The sequence below is a fragment of the Salvelinus sp. IW2-2015 genome, unplaced genomic scaffold (genome assembly GCF_002910315.2).
Source record: "Salvelinus sp. IW2-2015 unplaced genomic scaffold, ASM291031v2 Un_scaffold933, whole genome shotgun sequence".
In the NCBI taxonomy this organism is placed as follows: Eukaryota; Metazoa; Chordata; class Actinopteri; order Salmoniformes; family Salmonidae; genus Salvelinus; species Salvelinus sp. IW2-2015.
In genome coordinates, this window is record NW_019942655.1 from 15,089 (window position 1) to 23,998 (window position 8,910).

The window sequence follows — 8,910 nt, forward strand, 5'->3', positions numbered from 1 at the left end:
GGAGATAGAGAGAGTTTCCACTGTTTATTTTCAAGACAGTGGTCTGACCGTGTCTGGAGTCTGCTATGGCTGGCATCTCAACATAATTAATGGGTGGCTGTTCAAGAAATTGCGAGTAGCGCCTAGAGAGAAGGAGGGAGAGAGAGGGGGAAGAAAACAAAATCGTAGCAAAAAGAGCATGAAAAGAGGAGGAGAAAATGTGAGGGAGAAAGAGAAGGTTATAGAAGGAGAAGAGGAGGAGAAATGGAGAGGAGAGAGAGAGCGAGAGACAACAAACTTGGGAAAATTATGCAGAAGATTGGGGAAATCCTCTGCATTATCATTAACAGCAGACTCGTACATTTCCTCAGTCAAAACAATGTACTGTGCAAATGTCAAATTTACTTTTTACCAAATTACCGTACGACAGACCATGTATTCACCCTGGGCTCCCGAGTGGCGCAGTGGTCTAAGGCACTGTATCTGAGTGCTAGAGGCGTCACTACAGACACCCTGGTTCGGCGGCCTACCCTTCCTGCCAAATGTATGACCATATTAGAAACACATATTTCCCTCAGATTACACAGACCTACAAAGAATTTGAAAACAAACACAATTTTGATGAACTCCCATATCTACTAGGTGAAATACCACAGTGTGCATCACAGCAGCAAGATTTGTGACCTGTTGCCACAAGAAAAGGTCAACCAGTGAAGAACAAACACAATTGTAAATACAACCAATATTTATGTTTATTTATTTTCCCTTTTGTACTTTAACTATTTCTACATCGTTACAACACTGTATGTAGACTTAATATGATATTTGCAACGTCTTGATTCTTTTGGAACTTTACGTGTTTACTGTTTATTTTTTATTATTCATTTCACATTTGTTTATTATCTGTTTTACTGCTTTGGCAATGTAAACATACGTACAGTGCCTTCGGAAAGTATTCAGAGCCCTTGACTTTTTCCACATTTTGTTACGTTACAACCTTGTTCTAAAATTGATTACATCGTTTTTCCCCCTTCAATCTAGACACAATACCCCATAATGACATCACAATACCCCATAATGACATCACAATACCCCATATTGACATCACAATACCCCATAATGACATCACAATACCCCATAATGACATCACAATACCCCATAATGACATCACAATACCCCATAATAACAAAGCAAAAACAGAAATATTACATTTACATACAGTAAGTATTACATAAGTATTCAGACCTTTTACTCAGTACTTAGTACTTTGACGCACAATGATTACAGCCTTGAGTGTTCTTGGGTATGATGCTACAAGCTTGGCACGCCTATTCTTCTCTGCAGATCCTCTCAAGCTCTGTCAGGTTGGATGAGGGGCGTCACTGCACACCTATTTTCAGGTCTCTCCAGAGATGTTCGATCAGGTTCAAGTCCGGGCTCTGGCTTGGCCACTCAAGGACATTCAGAAACTTGTCCCGAAGCCACTCCTGCGTTGTCTTGGCTGTGTGCTTAGGGTCGTTTGTCACGCCCTGACCATAGAGAGCCCTTGGTTCTTTATGGTGTTGTAGGTCAGGGCGTGACTAGGGAGTGTTCTAGTCTTTTCTATGTTGGTGCTCTTGATATGGTTCCCAATTAGAGGCAGCTGATGTTCGTTGTCTTGTTGTGTTTTGTGCACTACGGCTTTCACGTTTGTAGTAGTTTGTTTATTGTTTTGTTTAAGTTTCACAGCAATAAAAGATGTGGAACTCAAATCACGCTGCGCCTTGATCCGACCTTTTCTACGAGCGTGACATCGTTGTCCTGTTGGAAGGTGAACCTTCGCCCCAGTCTGAGGTCCTGAGCAGGTTTTCATCAAGGATCTCTCTGTACTTTTCTCCGTTCATCTTTCCCTCGATCCTGACTAGTCTCCCAGTCCCTGCCGCTGAAAAACATCCCCACAGCATGATGCTGCCACCACCATGCTTCACTGTAGGGATGGTGCCAGGTTTCTTCCAGATGTGACGCTTGGCATTCAGGCCAAGGAGTTCAATCTTGGTTTCATCAGACCAGAGAATCTTGTTTCTCATGGTCTGAGAGTCTTTAGGTGCCTTTTGTAAAACTTCCAAGCGGCTGCTGTTCATGTGCCTTTTACTGAGGAGTGGCTTCCGTCTGGCCACTCTACCAGAAAGGCCTGCATTGGTGGATTGCTGCGCAGAGATGGTTGTTCTTCTGGAAGTTTCTCTCACCTCCACAGAGGAACCATAGAGCTCTGTCAGAGTGACCATCGGGTTCTTGGTCACCTCCCTAACTAAGGCCCTTCTCCCCCGATTGCTCAGTTTGGCTGGGTGGCCAGCGCTAGGAAGAGTCTTGGTGGTTCCAAACTTCTTCCATTTAAGAATGATGGAGGCCACTGTGTTCTTGGGGACCTTCAATGCTGCAGAAACGTTTTGGTACCATTCCCCAGATCTGTGCCTCGACACAATCCTGTCTCAGAGCTCTAAGGACAATTGGATTTTGCTCTAACATGCACTGTCAACTGTTGGACCTTATATAGACAGGTGTGTGCCTTTCCAAATCATGTCCAATCAATTTAATTTACTACAGGTGGACTCCAATCAAGTTGTAGAAACATCTCAAGGATGACCAATGGAAACAGGATGCACCTGAGCTCAATTTCGATTCTCATAGCAAAGAGTCAGAATACTTATGCAAATAAGGTATTTCTGTTTTTTTTTTTTTATACAATTGCAAACATTTCAAAAAAATCTGTTTTCACTTTTTCATTATGGGGTTTTGTCTGTTGATGAATGAGGAAAAAAACGACGTAATCCATTTTAGAATTAGGTTGTAAGGTAGATCCTTCCGAAGGCACTGTATGTTTCCCATGCCAATAAAGCCCCTTGAATTGAATTGAAAGAGAGAGAGAGAGAGAAAGAGAGAGAGGGACAGAGAGAGAGAGGCTTGAATGACTGTTCACCACAGGGACATTATCAGCATTCACGGCTGCACTGGAGCAAATTAGGCCCTGTGTTTAGCCTTTCGCCTTCCTCCGTGGAAAGACACTACAGTAAGACAGACTCACACTGGGGGGAAACAAACGCAACGGCAACAGACCAAACCATCAACCGTATAATTCCCTCTGGCTTTCAGCTGGCCTCGAAGTGATTTCGTGTGTGCCTCTAAAAAGTCTCTAAGAGAAATCCAATAATGTGTTTATGCTTGTATGACAAGAGAGATGGTAATTTCCTCTGAAGGACAAAATGCACTCTTTCTCTCTCTGTGTCTCTGTGTCTGTCTGTGTCTGTGTTGATGTGTGTGTGTGTGTGTGTGTGTTGTGTGTGTGTGTGTGTGTGTGTGGTGTGTGTGTGTGTGTGTGTGTGTGTGTTGTGTGTGTGTGTGTGTGTGTGTGTGTGTGTTGGGGGTTAGGTTTGCATGTGTGTAGTATAGATGTATATACCCCAAAGGAGATGAATATATGTCAATCATAGAAAGTTTAATAAACCAAAGAAGAAGCTTCTCTTTCAAGGAATAATACCAGAAAATACTATTTTAATAGCAGAGGACGTCTCTCAAGGAATAATACCAAGAAAATACTATTTAATAGCAGAGATGTTTATCAACGGATAATTACCAGTCATTAAGAGAGCAGTTAGAAGACTATTTAATAGAGAGAGTCTTTAAGGAAACCAGAAATTAAAATTTAATAGGCAGAGAGAGTCTTCAAGGAATATAGAACATACTATTTATAGCAGAGAAGTCTCATTAAAGGAATAATACCAGAAAATTATATTTAAATAGCGAGAGTTTCAAGATAATACCATAGAAAATCATTTAATAGCAGAAGAGTCTCATGTCAAGAATAATCAGAAAATATATTTTAATAGCAGAGAAGTCTTTAAGGAATAATACAGAAATTATTTATAGAGAGATTCTCTTTAGGAATGAATACAGAGACATCTATTTAATAGCAAAGCGTTCTCAGGATATCACCTAAATGTAATGCCTTAAAAGCATTAGAGGCTTCTCCTTTCATTATGTGATAATAGAGGGAAATAGAAATCTGTCTACTTTGGTCTGCTAAGTTTTCCTCACCTCATTATAGTTGTAAATTCTGATCATCATGATCAAAATATATTACATACTTTGGCTGTTGCAATGCGTGTTGTGCTAGTTATTTTTGTATTTCATAAATAGTTTGTATTTATTTTAATCAGTTGTCATTTAATCATCTGTTTTCGTATATTTAGTCTTTATAGTATTTTACCAGTTTGTATTTAATTATCTGTTTGTATTTATTTTAACGTTTTGGTATTTAATATTTGTATTATGTTTGTATTTCATTTTTGATGTATGATCATTGTATTTAAACAATCAGTTTTGTATTTATTTATCAGTTTAGTATTTAATCAATCTGTTTATTATTTATATTAATAGTTTGTATTTAATCATCTGTTGTATTATATCAGTTGTATGTATTTAATTCTGTTTGTATTTAATCAATCTGTTTGTATTTATAATCTGTTTGTATTAATCATCTGTTTGTATTTAATCAATCTGCTTTGTATTTAATCAGATTAGTTTGTATTATTTAATCAGTTTGTATTTATCATCAAGTTCTGTATTTATTAATAGTATCTTGTATTTAATTAATCCGTTTGTATTTTTTAATCAGTTATGTGATTTAATCAATCAGTTTTGTATTTAATAATCGTTTGTATGTATTTTAATCAGTTGTATTTAATCATTCGTTTGTATTTAATAATCTGTTTGTATTTAATCATCTGTTGGTATTTATCAATCTGTTTGTATTTATATGAATAGTTTTTGTATTTAAGTCAATCAGTTTGTAGTTATTTAATAGTAGATTTATAATAGTTTTTACTTTTTTTCTTCATAGTTTGTATTTAATCATGCAGATTTGTATTTCATTTATCAGTTTTATTTAATAATCTGTTTTGTTATTTATTTTAAATCAGTTTGTATTTATAATTTGTTGTAATCTTAATTGTTATGTATTTAATTCTCAGTTTTTTATCAACTGTATTGTATTTACTGTATAGTTTGTATTTAATCAATCAGTTTGATTAGTGTATTATCACATTTGAGATTTTAACTCGTTGTATAATCTAATTCGTTTGTATTTATTTTGATAGTTGTATTTAATCAATCGTTTGTTATTTATTTACTAGTTTGTATTTAATAATCTGTTTGTATTTATTTTAATCGAGTTTGGTATTTAATTCATCAGATTTGTTATGTATTAATAGTTTGTATTTAATCATCCGTTTTGTTTTTATTTTAATCCAGTTGACGTTTTAATCATAGTTTGTATTTATTTAATCAGTTTGTATTTAATCAATCAGTTTGTATTTATTTAATCAGTTAGTATTTAATCAATCCGTTTCTGAACCTTTAATATTTGTATTGTTTGTGCTCTTGCCGTGCTTGGTGCTGTTCTAGTGACTGTGAGGTGAAGGATGTGGAGTCTGGCTGTACCTCTATGTTTGGTTTGTTGGAATAGAAGTGTGGGCTATATACCGTGGCATAGTCTGACATCTGCCATGCAAACATAAACATAGACTTTTCTTTTGTAACTCTGTTTCGTCTGGTGCTGGAAAGTTCATCTGTAAAAACTTCTGTCACTCTTGTTTGTTCTGTTGATAGAGAACATACCATACAGTTTATACAAATGAAAGACTTTGTTGGGCTTGCGGTCAATAGAGAATGTGAAATGTGTCCAAATAAATAAAGACTTGTTGTGTCTATTGATTATTGAACCTTTATTTAACGAGGCAAGTCAGTTAAGAACAAATACTTATTTACAATGACGGCCTACCGGGGAACAATGGGTTACCTGCCTTGTTCAGGGGCAGAATGACAGATTTTTACCTTGTTAGCTCGGGGATATCGATCTAGCAACCTTTTGGTTATTGGCTAAACGCTCTAACCACTAGGCTACCTGCCTCCCCAAGTTTCTGTTGGTATGTTGTTGTGTCTGTTAGTGTGGTGATGCGTATGTTGGTGTGTTGTTTTGTCTGTTGGTGTGTTGATGTGTCTGTTGGTGTGTATCTGTTGGTGTGCCGTTGTGTTTGTTGGTGTGTAGCTGTGTCTGTTGGTGTGTTGTCGTGTCTGTTGGTGTGTCTGTTGGTGTATGTTGGTGTGTTGTTGTGCATGTTGGTGTCAATTGGTGTGGTGCTGTGTCTGTTGGTGTGTCTGTTGGTGTCCGTTGGTGTGCTGTTGTGTCTGTTGGTGTGTCTGTTGGTGTGCTGTTGTGTCTGGAGACGAGCAAAGATAATGCTGAAATTTTCTACTAATAATCATTCTGTTGTCTCTACTCACGAGCTGCTGGTGTTTTGTTAGAATTATATCATCGGATCTTCACACCATTGGAATCCATTTATACACTTATTCTATTCTGAGAAAAAAAAAGGTGCTGTCTATAACCTAAAAGGGATCTTCGACTGTCCCCATAGGAGAACCTTTGAATGACAATTTGGGTTCCATGTAGAACCCCTTCAACAGAGGGCTCCACATGGAACTAAAAAGGTTCTCATATGGGGACAGTCGAAGAACTCTTTTGGAACCATTCCTAAGAGTGTAGTGCTTGGTAATGTCTGTTCAGTGCAGCGGGATTACAGAGTGTATCCTACAATTACAATGGACTGCAACCAGTGTGTGTGTGGTGTGTTGTGTGTGTGTGTTGGGAGGAGGGAGGGGTCTGATGATGAAAGGGGGTACAGCCTCCTCAATCTTTCTCTCACTCGCATACACACACACACACACACACACACACACACACACACACACACACAACACACACACACCAACACACACACACACACACACACAACACACCACACACACACACACCACACACACACACAACACACAATCTCTTGACAGATAATATGGAGAGTGACTCACTCTGCCGTAAATGGCCTTTTACAGCCCTCTATCCTCTTGGACAGTTCCCTCCAGGCTCCCTGTATAAGGCCACAGGCTAAACCTCCATATGGTACAGCTCTGTTGTTTATAGCTCAAATACCACTTCCCTTAGGGCCTCTGGGTCCTTCATCGCCCCCAACACTGGAACTACCCCAGGGCAAATCATCTGTGACAATCTCGACATTCCACATGATACAATGTCATGTAATATTATCATATGTGTTATCTTATGTAAAATAAATAATGTTGCTTAACTGCATAAAATATTTGTTGCTGTTTTTGGTTCTTTTTAAATGTAGTAATTTTTTTATTTCATCGCCTCTTTAATCTCTCCCTCTGCTGAAACAGGGGCCTGATTGCCTTGAACTCAAATGACACCTACTACCTTGAGCCAATCAGGAGGCTGGACTCTCCTCCATCACTCGCTGGTCAGCGGCAGACGATCTGCCAATCAGAGCGGGACTTGCGGCCACGGGCATCAAGACTGGACACCCCCCAACTCCTCTCCGGTCTGCTGAAACCCTTTGCATCAAGGGTAGAGGGACACACACACACACACCAACAGACCAAAGCTAGCACAACAACAGACACTAACAGATACAGACAACACACACACACACACACACACACACACACACACACACACACACACACAACACACGACAACTCAGCACACCACACACACACCAACAGAAACACGAACAATACAACAGACATCAACGCACGACAACAAGACACAGACTACACATCAACAAGCACTAACAGATACAACACACACACAACAACACAGCACCGGACAGACCACAACAACCAACAGACACAGCAACACACCAACAGACACAGAGCAACACACCAACAGAACAGCAACACACCAACAGACACAGCAACACACAACAGCCACAGCTACACCCACAGACACAGCAACACACCAACAACAACAAAACACCGTCAGCACAACTACACACCAACAGACACCAACAAACACATATAACACAACACACAATCAACATAACACAGCAGCCAACAACAATACAACCACACGACACAACTACAACCACACACACCACACCACAATAACACAACGACCACCAACAACACAACTACACACAGACTAACACCCAGACAACCACATGACCACACACACAACCACAGAGCACACAACACACCAAACACCAGACACACACCAGCAAACACCAACAGACACCACACACACACAACGCACAACTACAGCACCAACAGACCCAACACAACACACAACAGACACAACAACACACAACGACACCAACAACACACAACAGACACAGCACCACACCAATTACACCGAACGTCACAACAACACACCAGCCACCAAACACCAACAGCACACCAAGCAACAACAGACACAACAGCACACCAACAGACACAAACCATCACAGACACATCACCACACCAATTGACACCAACGTGCACAACACACACCAACAGACACAACAGATACAACAGAAACAACAACGGACAACAACTAACACAACGAACAGACACAACTACACACCAACAGACACAACAGCACACCAACAGACACAACAGCACATCAACAGACACAACAACACACCAACGGACACCACAGACACACCAACAGACACAGCACCACACCAATGACACAACGTGCACAACAACACACCAGCACACCACAAACACACCACACACCAACAGAACCACACACACACCAACAGACACAACAGCACACCAACAGACACACCAACAGACACAGCACCACACCATTGACACAAACGTTGCAACAACAACACACCAACAGACACGAACAGATACAACAAGAACAACAACGGACACAACTACACACGAACAGACACAACTACACACCAAACAGACATCAACAGCACACACAACAGAAAAACACCACAACAGCACATCAACAGACACAACAACCACACCAACGGACACCAAACAGACACACCAACAGACACAGCACACAACCAATGACATCCAAACGGTAGCAACAACAACACC